The sequence below is a fragment of the Neovison vison genome, chromosome 11 (assembly GCF_020171115.1).
Source record: "Neovison vison isolate M4711 chromosome 11, ASM_NN_V1, whole genome shotgun sequence".
NCBI lineage: Eukaryota > Metazoa > Chordata > Mammalia > Carnivora > Mustelidae > Neogale > Neogale vison.
The window spans coordinates 24,063,036-24,079,428 of NC_058101.1; the positions used below are offsets into that span (position 1 = coordinate 24,063,036).

Below are 16,393 nucleotides of genomic sequence, written 5' to 3' on the forward strand. Positions count from 1 at the left end.
CCCATCTGTGTCATTTCTTTTGTTCTTATTAGCTGAAATTCTTTGAAGGACTAGCCCTCTCACTATTAGGTCTCTTTCTCTACCTTGAGATATGGTATCTCTTTGAATAGCTTTTTTGTCATTGCTTTAGGAACTGTTTTATGTATACATAATTTATCATATCCTGCTGGTTCTTAAGTCTCTTTATCCCCCCTCCATTTCTAATATATTGCCTTTTTTCCCCTGCATTTTGAGAACCATACCACACAGTGTCATCATTTTTGCTTAAGCCATTAAAAATAATATAAGAAGAATATAAGAGAAGGAAAGTCTGTTATATTTATTCATGTTCTATTCTTGCCATACTTCCTGATTTTCCAATACTTCTTTTAGATTTTTTTTCTTTTAAGATTAAAAAAAAAATTAACTGAATTAATGTTGTAGTCTTTTATTTTTGTTAATTGATATTTAAAATGGTACTTTTCTGATAGAAGGGTAATGAAAATGCTTTTAATATTGTGGTGAGAAATGTTAATGTTTCTAATCATTTTAACTTTAATTGTTAATAAGACTTACTGGCCATGATTGGATGGTTTTATAAAATCTCACTGGAAATAATAAAAGTACCTACTTCATAGAGATATTATGAGGATTGAGTTAGTTAATACATATATAAATGTATTTTCTGTCTGAAGGACCTCCTTTAGCTATTATTCTAGGGTAGTTTTACTGGTGACAGATTTTCTTTGTTTGCCTTCATTTGTGGATGTTTAATTTCCCTCTCTTTCCTGAAGAATATTTTATCTGGATACAGGATTCTGGGTTGGTAGTTCTTTTTTTTTTCCAGCACTTGAAAAGTGTTTCTGGGCATCAAAAATATGAATGTAAATTGAAATTTTTAATGTTTACTAACTGTGACCATAGTGGTCTAAGTGTTAAAGAATTTTCTTCTACATTATAATTACTATGAGTGTGACATAAATATATTCTTGGTTTTGTTTGTTAAGTTGTTCTTAAACATAAATGCATCTCTTTAGAGCAGACTGCTCTTTTCATGGGATTTATGTATCCATGGATGAATATTACTGATGTTAGAATAAGACTGGTTTTTGTGGAAATTAATAATAAAAAGAAATATAAGGCCATTAGTATGAGGTTTACAAAAGATTATTTTTACTTTTTGTTAAGTATATCTTGAATTAGAATTCAACATATACTTGAATGTATAGCATATTCCTGATAAATTAATCTGTATCTCATAAGTTCACATAGGGATGAAAAACTGGGCAAAGAATTGGTTGATATGTGACAGTATGATGGCTTGTCCAGGTTAGAAAAAAATATGGATTCACTGTGTCCAGTATTCTTTTAACAAAAGTTAATGAAAATGTTTCTCAATAAAAAAATGTAAAACACTAACTTTAGTGTTCACTACTTTCACTTGGAAAGATGCTATTGATTTGACAGTAAAAGCTCTTTCTCTCTCTCTCTCTTTTTTTTTTTTTTTTTGGTAAGTGCTCTTTTCAACTGATTAAAACCATGCACAGTATTTTCAATTCACAGACATATGACACAGGTGACTGTTGTTTTTTTTGAGAATGGTTGAAAGTACAGATGTTGAATTCCAATTCAAGATGCTTTCCAGATCTTGGATTCTAAATAATTCTAGATAAGTTATGTAAGGACTCTAGTCATACTGTTTTTACCTGGATGAACTAAATGATAGCACTTTTCAATATTTATCATCACTGTTTTCATTGGATTCTCTCTCATGTGAGCTTTCTTAATCAGAAGTTTTTCTTATTTTCACCTCCCAAATTTGTAGCAGCCCATTTGGTCCAAAATATCTCCTTTTTAATATCAGGTATTATTGTTAAGGAATTATTGTGTAAGGTATTATTGTGTAAGGAATAGGAAAAACAAAACCACCTTAGATATATGGTGCTTCCATTAAGTGTTCGCCTGATACAAATATTTCAAACTACTTTGGTGTTCTGGATGTTTTTTAGCAATTCGAGGAGATACATTGTAGTGAGATGTTAGATGTGTGAGAGATACATCTTTTGTGAACTGCAGGAAGGAGGATTATTACATGTATAGTGTAGGGGATGTAGAGTGTAGGAAAGGAGAAACGAGTATAAGGCTCTGACCTTGGTATTAATTCTAGTAATTGGTTGGTAACTCTGGAAATTAAGGATATGGAAGTTGATTCTTCTAAAACCATCTGGTCCCCAGTGTGAAGTCTGCTGGATTAAGGTTTAATCTTTCGTCACTAGATTATAGTCTTGAATCTAATGCTGCAGAATATTCATATACTTTTTATTTTCATTACTGTTAATTTCCTAAGGACCTTCATCACTGTGCACTAATTACTACTATTTCTCTCTGCTCTCTTTGAGTGAGGATTCTTTTTCATTCTTCCTGAGTATACTGCTCAGTGGAACAGTTTCTTATTCTCTCTCTTCCTCTTTTAACATTCGTATATTTTTGCTCACAATCTGCTCCCTCAAGTTTTGATTGTCTTTTGTTGCATCAGATTTTGTCTATGTGATTGTTGTTTCTTCATTCAAAAAAACTTAGGACCCCCCCCAAAACCCCAAAACTTAGTATATGTTGCAAAATGTAATTGCCCAGGAGTATCAAACATCATTGTATTTCAGTGCCTAAAACTCCATGAGGCCAGGAATGTGGTGTGTTTTTCTTATCGAACAGACCATAGTGAGCGAATGAATAAGGAGAACAGGATTTTCCAGATTCTTTCCTTAATAGAACTGCTAGTTTTTCAAAAAAATTAACTGAATTAATGTTGTAGTCTTTTATTTTTGTTAATTGATACTTAAAATGGTACTTTTCTGGTAGAAGGGTAATGAAAATGCTTTCAAATATTGTGGTGAGAAATATTAATGTTTCTAATCATTTTAACTTTAATTGTTAATAAGAATTACTGGCCATGATTGGATGGTTTTATAAAATCACACTGGAAATAGAGGCTAATAAAAGTACCTACCTCATAGGGATATTATGAGGATTGAGTTAGTTAATACATATGTAAAGCACTTACAGCAGGGCTTCACACATAGTAAAGTGCTTGGTAATTGTTAATAACTGAGAACGATGCTGGAGACTGACTTCTTTGCCATCATTCTGCAGGAGGTTTTTTTTTTTTTTTTAAGATTTTATTTATTTGATAGATATTACAAGTAGTCACAGAGGCAGGCAGGCAGGGAGAGAGGAGGAAGCAGGCTCCCCTCTGAGTGGAGAGCCCTATGTGGGGCTTGATCCCAGGACCCTGAGACCATGACCTGAGCTGAAGGCAGAGACTTTAACCCATTGAGCCACCTAGACGCCCCATGCAGAAGGATTTCTTGATGGTAGTTATCCATTTCATTCATAGGGAGGTAGGCTGTCGGCCCCAGGCAGTCTTGGGCCTTGCAAAAGCCCCCTAAAAGGCTCATCCTTCACAAGCATTTTTTCCTCAGCTTCCTTCCAAGGGCCCCCTCTGAACCCTCAAGGCTAGTGGGTTGAAAAGAACTTAAGAATGGGTAGTATATCCCAGTCAGGTGATGAAGGTTTGAAATGGGCTCTGCCTTTTACCCCTTTGTGACTCTGTGACTGGGGCAAATTTCTTCGCCTGTTTCCTATGTTATCTGTCTCACCTCCAAGAATGTTATTTTTATCTCCTTTCTTACTCTGAGCAGCCACATTGCACTTATTTTACTTCTACACAAACGCTGACTTCTCTGTTATATCTGGCCCTTTGAACCTGCTGTTCACTTTGGATGAAACACTTTCTCTTCCCTCCTGCCTTTCTTTATCTGGCCAGATCCTGTTCATGCTTCCATTAAATGCTTCTCCTTTAGGAGGCCGTTCCTAACCAATTCTTACCAGACTGGTTTGTTTTTCTGCCATACCTTCCCCTCACAACGTCATGATTCTTAAAGCCTTTCATCCCGTTTGGAGTTGCTCTACATAGTGAGCTCCCACACGGGTTGATGGGATCTGACATGTTCATTGCTGCATCCCCAGTTCCTGGCACATAGGAGGCCCCAATTAATGCTGTATACATGCACGGGAAAAAAAAATAGTAGAGATACTTTTGCTTAGGCTTTGGCTAACATTATCTCCACAGCTGCCCTTGTTTTACAGTATTTTTATTTTATTTTTTCCTGTAAAGCCGCTGAAAGTTAGAAGCTGACTCTGTCACAGTGTAAGAGTGTTTGGAACATTCTGCATTCTTCTTAGATGAATTTTTAGAACCTGGTGAGTTTCACTAGATACCTTCAGTTTTCGTTTTGAGCTCTGAGGTATGTTGTATTTTTTCTTTTTTCTGTGTAATTCATAATTGTTGGTTATAGTAAGGTATACGATCACCTGGCAAGAAGCATAGGACAAAGTATTATAAGAATATTTAGAGCATGATCTCCTACTTGTTTTGATAGCCTTAATTTATCTTTAGAATTTTGGAAAAGAAAATCTAAAAAGAATACTATTTTGTGAAGTGAAAATGATATGAAATTCAAATTTCAGCATCTGTGAATAAAGCTTTATTGGAACACAGTCTCTCTCTCTCTTTTTTTTTTTTTTTAACATAATGTGCATGGCTGTTTTCATGCTCTAGTGGCAGAGTTAATTTAAGTACGTGGTTGCATTAGAGACCCTAGGGCCCAGAAAGCCAAGAGTATTTACTATGTAGTCCTTTTCAGAATAAGTTAACTGACCTATGCTCTTCATGGTTGGAGAGGTATTTATAGGTTGAGTGTTAGTAGGTTTATTTTCAAAATAGGGAAAAAAATACCTTTTCTATCTGAAACCAAGGGTGTTGGGTTTACTAAATTGTAAGTTTCCTAAGGGTAAATACTGTGCCTGTTTTTTAAACAATGGATGCCACCATGGCTATTGTAGGCCTGACACATGGTTGGCACAAAGTCAGTGTTGAGTAAAAGAATAAGATCTGTTATAGCTCTAGTACCTATTATATATATGAATGGTCACAGTAATTCTAGTTTCTTTAAAGGTTTGCTTATTGGGAGTGGGTGTTTTTTGTTGACTGTAGGAGAGAATTAAAAAAAAAAAAACTAAAACAAAACTAGAAGAGAATTTTGATGAAAACCGTAATTTTCTCTGGATCTGTTTTCTACAGATAGCCATGAAATCATTGGCCAGATTTATTTGTCTAAGTTGTTTATAAATTGTTACTTTTTAAAATAAACTAATCCAGAAATTACCAATCTCAGAAACTTAGAAGCCTTCTTCTTATAAAGCTTTAAAATATATGTGTGTAAATATATAAATATATATATAATATATATTTATTTATATATATATTAAAAACTTCTCTTGGATAGCAAGATTCATATATTCATCTTAAGTCGTCTGAAACTTCCCCAACTTATCTGTTGACTATCGTTTTTTAATGAACCTTCCCTGTATAGTTTGCTGAAGAACCCAGCTTTTAAAGTATTATCCTGCAGAACACCTTGTTAATGAGATAGTTTAAGTGGCATTTAGTGGAGGAAAACTGTTTCATATTAAAGGATTCTAGGGAGATCGGACAGCTAAATGCAGTCATTACATGACTGGACTGGATCCTGTGTTGGAGGAGGAAGAAAGCCTTAGAGAACTTCATTTGGTCAGTTAAAAAAAAAAAAGAAAAGAAAAGAAAATATGCATTAAATTAAAATTTTGTGTAATTGTTAAATTTCCTGAAGGTAGTAACTATATTGTGGCTATTTAAGGGAATGTCTTTGTTCTTAAGAGGCATATATTCACATATTTAGGGGTAAAAGGGTATGATAGATACAATCTATTCTCAAATGGTTCAGTAAATGTTTATCCAGATACATTGAGAAAAATGATGCGAATGTTAATTGATCAGTCTGGATAAAATATACATAAAGTTCTTTGAACTATTTGTGCACTTTTCTGAAAGTTTGAAGGTATTTTCAAGTAAAAAGTTTAAAGAAATGGCATTAGCAATTACTAAAAACCTAGAGATTATGTCCAAATACTGTTGCTTTTAAATTATTTACTTTGATTAAAAATACACTTTACAGTGTTTGTCCTTTTTTCAAAATGCTTTCCACACAGCCTCTGTGTACATGGTGGTACTATTCTGAACAATATTTTTTATTGGGTGTTTTATGCTTAATTTGTGGTAGTCAGTGCAGATACTCTGTTCTGTGATTCTTTATTAGATTTAATAAGTTTGACTTATAAATAGTCTATAAAATTTAGTTATTTTATAGTAATGTGGAGATAAAATGAAATAGAACTTAGCAAATGTAAAACTGCTATGCAAAGATGAAGTCTTTATATTAGCAGTATTCTTGCTGATTATCTCATCAGTTTTTTTAATCATAAAATCATAGTTAAATACCAATTAGTAGAATTTAGAACTTGAAAAATTTTAGATATAATGTGTTAAATTTTCTTCTATCTACTACTTTGCTTTAATATAATGTCCACTATAGCTTGTTTTATGGGGCGCCTGGGTGGCTCAGTGGGTTAAGCCTCTGCCTTCGGCTCAGGTCATGATCTCGGAGTCCTGGGATTGAGTCCCGCATCAGGCTCTCTGCTCAGCAGGGAGCCTGCTTCCTCCTCTCTCTCTGCCTGCCTCTCTGCCTACTTGTGATTTCTGTCAAATAAATAAAATCTTTAAAAAAAAAAAAAGTCTATTGTGTTCCCTTAATGCCATAGAGCAGCTTTGTTTTTAAAAGTAGATCTGGTTTTACTGTCTTACATTTATTATATTTGACCTTAAATTTATTATATTTTTAAGGAAATTCAAGAGTAAGGATCTACTGTAGTGGTTTTTAAACTGCTACTAATAATTGATGACCTTTTTGAGCTTTTTATTTTAGTGCCAGACATTATATTCTAAGCATGCTACATTTAGTAATTTATTTCATTTTCACAACAGCCTTATGCTAACACCTTGCCTTGATTTGCTATGCAATTTTAGTTAAAATTGCATAGCCTCAGAAGCCTTAAATTTCTTTTTTTTTTTTCTTTAATCCCCCGCCAAATACAAATTTTGGGAACTGGGGATCTGGAATTAATATAGAAAAATTGGTCAATAGGGGCACCTGAGTGGTTCCATCAGTTGGGTGTCTGTGTCTTGGTTTCTGCTTGGATCACAGTCTCAGGGTTCTGGGATTGAGCCGAGCATTTGGCTCTGTGCTCCACAAGGAGTCTGCTTGAGGATTCTTTCCCCATCTCCCTCTGCCCCTCCCTCTACTTGCACACACACATTGTCTCAGAAGAAAAAAAAAGTCGTCTTACAATTTTTAGGTTGTAAATAATGGGATGGGTCTAACTTCAACCTAGACCTTCTGTTACCTTCATAATTTGGGAAAGATCAGTATATCAAGATCATTCTTCAGTGACTGTATTGATAAAGGAAGTAAATACATCTTTTAATAGCCAATTAAGAAGCAAACTGATGTAGAAATCTTGTTCTCCTAGATTTGAATTTTACCAAGTAAAACAACCAGAAAGTTAAAAATTTTAAAATTAAGGGACTGATACAATATTGCTAACTTTTAAAACTTTTTGCATTGAATTAAACCATGCTTTTTATAAAGTGGATAAATCTTGAGTATCCTTTTGATTAAATTTTATGAAGTCAACACTCGTTTAACCAAGATCAAGATATAGAATATTTTCATCAACCTAGGAGCCTCCTTCATGCCCCCTGACAGTCAACACACATTTCCAAAGGTAACTATTATTCTAACTTCATTTACTATTCATTAGTATTGTCTATTGTTAACCATCTTTTGACTATCTTTTTTGATCAACATCTTGTTTATGTGAGTCACCTATGTTGATTCACACAACATTAACTTACTCTTTTGCATTGCTTTGTAATACTTCATTGTATATTGCCTCAGTTTATCCATTCTACTGTTGATGAACATTTGGATCATTATCAGTTTTTAGCTATTATAAACAATGTTGCTGTGGATATTCTTGAGCATGTCTTTTGGTGCACATATACATGCATTTTTTTTTTTTTGAGTGAATATCTTAAGAGTGAAATTATTGATCACGGTATTTCACTGCTGTGCTTTAATAGGTGCCCCTAATTTTTGAAAATGGTTGGAATTCTTTGTACCTATCAACAGTGTACAAGGGTTCTCATTGCTCTACATCCTCACCAGCAGTTAAAATTATTAGTGTTTTTTAATATTAGCTTCTTTGCCATATATGTGGTGAAAAAATTATTGGAGTTTTAATTTGAAATTCCCTGCTGCCTTTAAGGATTTAGCACATGTTTGTATGCTGGTGACCATTTGGATATCCTCTTTTGAGAAATGCCTTTTCATGTCATTTGACCATTTTTCTGTTGAGTTGTTTTTCTTGTGGATTGGTAGGAGTTCTTTATTTCTAGGGTAAGTTTTTTGTTGGATTAAGTATTGAAGATATGTATCCTACTTCTTTACTCTTTTAACAGTGTATCTTTATTTTTAAAAGTTTTTTTTTTTTTTTTTGATAGAGCACAAGTAGGCAGAGTGGCAGACAGGAGGGCAGGCAGAGGGAGGGGAGAAGCAGGCTCCCTGCTGAGCAGAGAGCCTGATGCAGGACTTGATCCCAGCACTCTGGCATCATGACCTGAGCCAAAGGCAGACACTTAACCGACTGAGCCACCCAGGTGCCCCAGTAGTGTGTCTTTATTAAGAAAATTTCTTAAATTTAATAAAATTCATTTTACCAAATAGTTCTTTTATGGTTTTTGCTTTTTGTGTTTTAAGAAATCTTTGTCTATCCCAAAGCCAAGAAGATATTCTTGTATGTTCTCTCTTACAAACTTGATTGTTTTAACCTTTACACTTAGGTTTAGGCATGGCATATGGTAAGGTTCCTGGTTCATTTTATTTTCCTTATGGAAACCCATTTTGTCAAACATTGTTTGTTGAAGAAAAGATTATCCTTTCCCTGTGGTAAGGCCCTAGTGCCTTTGTTGCAATTCAGATGGGTATTTATTCGTGGGTCTGTTTTTGGGCTCTTCTGCTCCGTGGGCTGTTGTTGTGCCAGTGCCCTACTCCTCTAATTACTATAGCTTGAAATCCTCCAATTATGTTCTTCACAATTGCCTTGGTTTTTATTGGTCTTTTGAATCTCAATAAAAATATTATAGTCAACCCATCAGTTTCCTAAATAGATAACCTTCTTTATAGTGAGCAAGTTTTTCTAAAAAGCAAGTTTAGGGGCACCTGGGTGGCTCAGAGGGCTAAGCCTCTGCCTTCGGCTCAGGTCATGATCTCAGGGTCTTGGGATCGAGCCCCACGTCGGGCTCTCTGCTCAGCGGGGAGCCTGCTTCCTCCTCTCTCTCTGCCTGCCTCTCTGCCTGCTTGTGATCTCTGTCTGTCAAATAAATAAATAAAATCTTTAAAAAAAAAAAGCAAGTTTAATATTATTTATTTAATATTTATATTGGCCAGCTTAATATCAGATCTATAGATCAAATTAGGTATATTGGACATTTTTCAGTATTGAAAATTTCAGAATCTTAGAATTTTATTTTGTGTATGGAGGTCTTATACATCTCTGTTAACTTTTTAAGCTAGGGTAATGATATTGTGGTTATGTTATTTATTGGTCCTTATAATTTATAGATTCACACTGCGGTATTTACAGATGCAGTGATACAGTTTGGGGGTTTACTTTTAATAATACAAAGGAGGGTGGGGAGGAATAGAGAAGGGGCAGTATAGATGTAACCAGATTGACCATGATTTGATTATTGTTGAAAATAGGTGATTTGTAGGTTAATAATTATATTATTCTTTTTACTTTTCTGTGTGTTTGCAAATTTTCATAAAAATAGGTATAAGAAATGTAATGACTGTAGTAGGTTGATACACATATAAGATTCCAGAAGTTCATCATAATATTTAAAAATTCCCCTGGGTATCAGGTCATTACTCTGAAAATCATTTATAAATGAAAGAATCAACCATTTAGTGCTTTTCTGCACAGATTATATTCCAGGATAACCAAATAGTTAAGAGGGAGTTTACCTATGTAGAAGAATCACAGCTGATAAGAAATGTTGAGAAAATAATAGGATTAGAAACTCACCACAGTGCAACTTCTTTTTTTTTTTTTTTTTTAAAGATTTTATTTATTTGACAGAGAGAGAGAAAAGTCGCAAGTAGGCAGAGAGGCAGGCAGAGAGAGAGAGGGGAGAAAGCAGGTTCCCTGCGGAGCAGAGAGCCCGACGTGGGGCTTGATCCCAGGACACTGGGATCATGACCTGAGCGGAAGGCAGAGGCTTTAACCCACTGAGCCACCCAGGTGCCCCCACAGTGCAACTTCTGATGAAATAATGGATCAAGATAATGGTAAGTGATTACTGAAGCCACTAGGTGAAAAGTCTTTTGGGACATGGTTATAATACAGTGGGTAGACCAAGATATGGAATAAGCCTAATTCTCTGACTGATTAGAAATAGAAACTCCTAGTGAAATACAAAAACAACTATTTTAGACTGAAAATTAAAGCAAATTGAGAAGGGAAGTTGTAGTTTGCAGGGTAACTTGTATAATTGTGAGTTTATCATTTTTTTCTTTCTTTGACCCAGTTTTGACCACATGGTGGGCTGAATTGTAGAAATACACAGCGGGTGTAGCAGTTAGCTAAAAGTTTAAGAGAAACCTACATTTCTAGTCAAAGAATAAGGAAGAGGGGTCTGCTTATTTTCCTTTTTCTCTCTCAGACCTGCAATAAGACTATCTCCACTTCTAAAATTGCACTGCCATGGCGGCACTAGCACTTAAAACTCTGAGAGAAGTTGATTTCTCTGGGCAGAGGAATTGGGAAAGGGGCTGCTGGAAACTGGAGCATGTGAGGAAAATCTCAGGGAGAAGAGAGCTGAGAGGAGATTCCCTAATTTTGAGTACAACCCCACAAAGGTCCTACATTTCTCATGAGCTATACATGCACAGAACAGATCCAAAGGAACAAAGCAAAGACCTAGAGAACTGAACTATGATATAAACCACTATTCAGATCCAGGCTTGCCTCTGAGTGTTTCATGCAAAGGATAAACCCAAATAATATAGTTAAAGTAAAGGCTTTAAAAACTGAACTGACATTTGAACTACTACCCATGGAAGGCAATACGGAAATTACAATAAACTTCAGTAAAAAATCAAATTATCCAGAAGGGGTTAATAGAATCTGGAGTTTTATAACCTGATACTCAGGTTATATATGTCTAGGATATAATCCAAAATTACTTGACATACCAAGAAACAGGAAAAACGGACCACTTTTTAAGTGAAAAGATCATGAATGGATGCCAAACCTCAGATGATCCAATGGTGGAGTTTTTAGAGAAAGGCTTTATTTTTTAATTTTTTTTAAAGATTTTATTTATTTATTTGACAGAGACGCACAGAGAGAGAGAGAACACAAGCAGGCTGGCTTCCTGCTGATCAAGGAGCCCAACTTGGGGCTTGATCCCAGGACCCTGGGATCATGACCCTGAGCTGAAGGCAAATGCTTAACAACTGAACCACCCAGGTGCCTCTAGAAAAAGGCTTTAAAACACCTATTGTATCTGTGCTCCTTGAGGTAAAAGTGAACACTTTTGAAATGAATGGAACATAGTTCTCCTCTGAAAAATAGAAATCATGTAAAAGAATGAAATGGGCGGGGCGCCTGGGTGGCTCAGTGGGTTAGGCCGCTGCCTTCGGCTCAGGTCATGATCTCAGGGTCCTGGAATCGAGTCCCGCATCCGGCTCTCTGCTCGGCGGGGAGCCTGCTTCCTCCTCTTTCTCTCTCTACCTGCCTCTCTGCCTACTTGTGATCTCTCTCTGTCAAATAAATAAATAAAATCTTTTAAAAAATAAAAAAATAAAAAAAATTAAAAAAAAAAGAAATGGGCGGCACCTGGGGGCTCAGTGGGTTAAAGCCTCTGCCTTCAGCTCAGGTCATGGTCTCAGGGTCCTGGGATCGAGCCCCACATCAGGCTCTCTGCGCAGCAGGGGGCCTGCTTCCTCCCCTCTTTCTGCCTGACTCTGCTTACTTGTGATCTCTGTCTGTCAAATGGATAAATAAAATCTTTGAAAAAAAAAAAAAAGAATGAAATGGAAATTTCAGAACCAAAAAACAAATAATATATGAAATACAAATTTGCTCTCTGGGCTCAGTAGCAGACATAAAGATAAATCAGTAGAAATCTCAAATCCTGCGTCTTCTGTATCATGAATGTCTCTGTTCTGTAATACTTGTCAAGTCTAGGTTGCACCTTGTGAAACCTGGTCATAGGCCTTCTGGCTGTGAATTAGTCTGCCACTCACACACTCTCTTTTGTCCTTAAATATTCCTACTTGCATGCTACTGAGATGATTTGTCTGTGCAATGTGAGCCCCCATCTCCCTTCCTATTCCACAGATCCAGATAGTGTCTGGATCTGCCGTTTTCTAAGACCTTAACATTTCAGGTGAGGATTTGGCAGTCAGTTTAAATCTGTTTAATCAGGTTTAAAAAATAGTTAATAGTCAACTAAGAGACCCACATATATTTATTTCAGAGTTTTGAAGGTAAATAAGGATAAGACAGAAAAGTGGAAATGGATAGCATATGAGTCATACTGCAAAATCTTAAATGTAAAGGGCGTAAATTTTATCTTAAAGTGTAGATATATTAATTATCTCAGTGAAGAAATGTTGTAGTTTTCTGAATAATCTGTGGTTCAGGATCCATCTAAACATATTTGAACTAGTTTTCAGATAGTTGTGAACTTGTTTTGCCTACTTGGTTACACAAAAGCAACCTGGCAGTTAACCCAAGTTTTAATAGGTCAGAACAACTGCCTGTTTTATAAAGGGATTATACTGCAAAAAAGAGGAATACTTGTGGCCTTAAAAATTGATACATGTTTAGTGGCATTTTACATGGGTCTGGTGGCATTGTCATATTTGTACATAATAGTTTTAAGTTATTAAATAAGTCATGAGCTAGCCCCTAAGCCTGTTATTTCACACTACTACTTAATAACAGGTCCCTGGAAATTTTTATCACTAATAAAATTCTGTACTTCTAGGTTGATACGTTTTATTCATTCATTCTCGCCCTCCCTTTCCTTTCCATTTCACTCCTTCCCTCTCTTCTCCCTCTCCTCAGATCCAGCTCAGAAATTTACATACACCCAGGGGCACCTGGGTGACTCAGTTGGTTAAGCGACCGACCGACTTTTGGTTTTGGCTCAGGTCCTGATCTCATGGGTTGCGGGATGGAGCCCTACATCAGGCTCCATGTGCTCAGTGAGAGTCTGCTTAGGTATTTTCTTGTTCTGTTCCATCCCTCACTTGCTCGCTCCCTGTCTGAAATAAATAAGTAAAATCTTGGGGAGAAAAGAGAAATTTACATACACTTGTCTTTTTAAAACGGGCCAATCCACAAAGGACCAGATTTAATTTATCTTCTTTGGACAAATGTTTGACGCTTAGAAATTATGCCTTTTTTTTTTTTTTAACTCAGTATAGCACATGAAATAGTTGTCCAAAAGGGAAAGAATGCTTTCATATTCTTTTGGATATTAAACTAACTTTTGCCATCCAGAGAAGACATAGAGCCTCTTGGGGCCATATAGCAATAATGTTAGGCTTGAAAGTTGCAGTTGAATTCCTAGAACATGAATTATCATCCACATTATTATTTCTGTTTCCTTGAAGAAACAGAAAATGAAAAGACAGCTCAGAAGTTACAATACTTCAGTAATAAAATACCAAAAAAACAAAAAAGGTTACAAACTACCTGCTATGGTGGTGTGGTCCTTTATCTATTGATGGATCAAATTGTTCTTTAATGTCTTATCTTCCCCAAAGATACTTAATTTTGTCCTCACCAAAGAGAGACTTCTTTGGTCAAGGAATGTGGTAGGCAGAATAATGGTCCTTCAAGATGTCCATTCCCTAACTCCCAGAACCTGTGATTATGTTAGGTTGATTGGCAAAGAGGAATTACAGTTGGGAAGGTTCTCTTGGATTATCGGGGTGGGCCCAGTGTGATCAATTACTAGGGTCTTTGTAAGGGAAAAGGGAGGCAGAAGAGATGACAGCTTGAGAAGCATATGGCCTGCTGCTGGGTTTGAAGATTGAGGAGGGGAGCCATAAGCCAAGGAAGGTGAGAAGCCTTGAGAAGGTTGTAAAGGCAAGGAAACAGTTTTTGCTAAAGTTTCCAGAGAGGAACGTAGCTCTGCTGACACCTTGAGTTTAGCCCAGTGGGGTTGGAACTGGGAGAGAATAAATTTGTGTTTTTTTCATTCCATTAAGTTTGTGGTAATGTGTTTTAGAAGCCATAGGAAACTAATACATGGTACATCCGTTTAGTTTTTCACTAACAACATGAATTTTATATACTGATTAATTGAATCCTGATGTGAATGACAATGTGATTTCCTGTGAATGTTAATTCTAGTTTATTCAGAAGTTTTTTGTGTTGATAATATGTTGGGCCCTGACGTGTGGACCTTGGCTTACCCAGGGGTCTTTTTGTTTGCTCCCTTCTGGGACTGGTGAGAAGTTCACTGTTGTTCAAGAATAGGGAGTATGTCTACAGTGAGGATGGAATGGGGGATGAGGTTAGAGAAATACGAAGTTAGAAAGGAAAATTGGTACTGTGCAATGTGGTAAGAGATGTGACCTTCAGAAGCCTGGTTTCCCCTCCACATGTTTTTCAGTATTTGTGTGATTTGTGCCTGTATTAATAAATGCTGTAAGTTGGAATTTTAAGAAGTTTTTGTCATCAGTATGACTTGCACTGTATAGAATTGTAAGCAGTCATTGCATTTTGCTACAGAACGTCTCATGGAGTGGCTTATCCATGATAAATATACAAAGGATTCAGTGGCAAAAAGGAAGGCATTTAGACAAACACGGAAAAGAAGTAAGCATTTCTGTCTGATATTTCCTGGCCATCTCAGATAAACTTGCCTTATTCCTTTGTGCCTTTTCTGGGATGAGAAATTGTGGAGGCCCAGCAAAGATTAGGAGGCTAGGAGAGGTTGGGGGGTAAAAAAAAGTCAGAAGCATAAATAAATAAGAGCTGTACTGCCAATTTTTAAAAAATCTGTTTTTTGTGTTTTTGAATCAAGCAGATCACATGCTAGCTATCTCAGCTTGTGTGAGCTATGGAGGGATCAGTGTTTGAAACAGAGAATATGGAGAGGCATGTGATTATTTCTAATGGTGAGTTCTAGAATAACTCAGGGGAATGAGCTGGAAGGATTTTGGAGGAGAGAAAGTGTGGAGAGAGTTAACAGCCCTGAAGGAACAAGAGGGTTTATTTTGGGAGTTCATGAGTAGTTCTAACACAGAGAGGGTTGCAGCTGACATCATCTGGAGACACGAGAAGGGAATAATTCAGCAGTGACAGTGAGGAACAGGGAGGTCCACCTCACCACCAGGACTTGGTCATCTGTGACATGGGAGAGGGAAACAAATGTCATTTGAAAGGACTGGAGTTAGAGCAGAACTTCTAGAGGAGAGTGGGGTTTAATTGGGTGCAAGCAAGGCGAAGAGAGTGTGCAAGAATATATTGAGGAAGTAGGAGATTTTGTTAATGATAGCACTATGAGTTCCAGAGAACACAGTTAAAGGAGTTTGGAAATTGGGAAAGGAAGGGAAAAGGGATCGATGTAGGGCTATAAAGAGTGTGTAAGGACAAGAAGCCAGGTAATTGTGTGTTGGAGGGGGGAGGAGGGTCTTGGGCCTCTTTTAGTAACTGATATAAAAGGAAAGTAGGGCATAATGGGATTAGTCTTGATGGTTTCTAAGGCAGGTTATTGTAAATATTGAGGGAGAGAGATTTATCAAGAGCAGCCAGACATACGTGGATTTGTATTGTTTCTGTTGCTGTCCTACAAATTACCACTTAATGACATAAAACAGTAAAAATGTATTATCTTACAGTCAGTCCTGAAGCTCAGAAGTGCCACATGGGTCTTACTGGGCTAAACTCAAGGTGTCAGCAGGGGTGCATTCCTTTCTGGAAAATTCCTTCCTCTTTTTCCAAGGAGAATCTGTTTCTTGTGTTTTTAAGCTTCTTGAAGCCTCATATTCCTTGTGTTATGGCCCCTTTCTTCCACCTTCAAACCCAACAACATTGTATCTTTCTGACACCACTTCTCGGTTTCATAAATTCTCTGACCACAGCCAGGAAAGGTCTCTGGTGTTTTTTGTTTGCTTGTTTGTTCGTTTTAATTTTTTCAATTTTATTTCCAGTTCAGTTAACATGCAGTGTTGCATTAGTTTCAGGTGTACAATAGAGTGACTAAAGACTTCCACACAACACCCTGTGCTCATCACACAAGTGCGCTCCTTGATCCCCTTTGCCTATTCCACCCATCCCACCTCCCCTTCCCTCTGTGAACCACCAGTTTGTTCTCCAGAGTTAAGGGTCT

At 36.5% G+C, this 16,393-nt stretch overlaps 1 protein-coding gene across 7 annotated transcripts in view; it reads left to right on the forward strand.

Annotated features, from left to right (window-relative positions):
* Window positions 1-16,393, forward strand: part of CLOCK (clock circadian regulator) — a 146,512-nt gene that overhangs the window by 29,222 nt on the left and 100,897 nt on the right. The window contains exon 1 of one of the 7 annotated variants that reach the window (XM_044226113.1): window positions 4,259-4,283. The exons of 5 other annotated variants lie outside the window; for them this stretch is intronic. The gene's annotated coding sequence lies outside the window, so the exon portion shown is untranslated. Of the gene's footprint in view, window positions 1-4,258; window positions 4,284-7,546; window positions 7,699-16,393 lie in introns of those variants that run through there. One more of the 7 variants, XM_044226111.1, reaches the window with a different exon arrangement.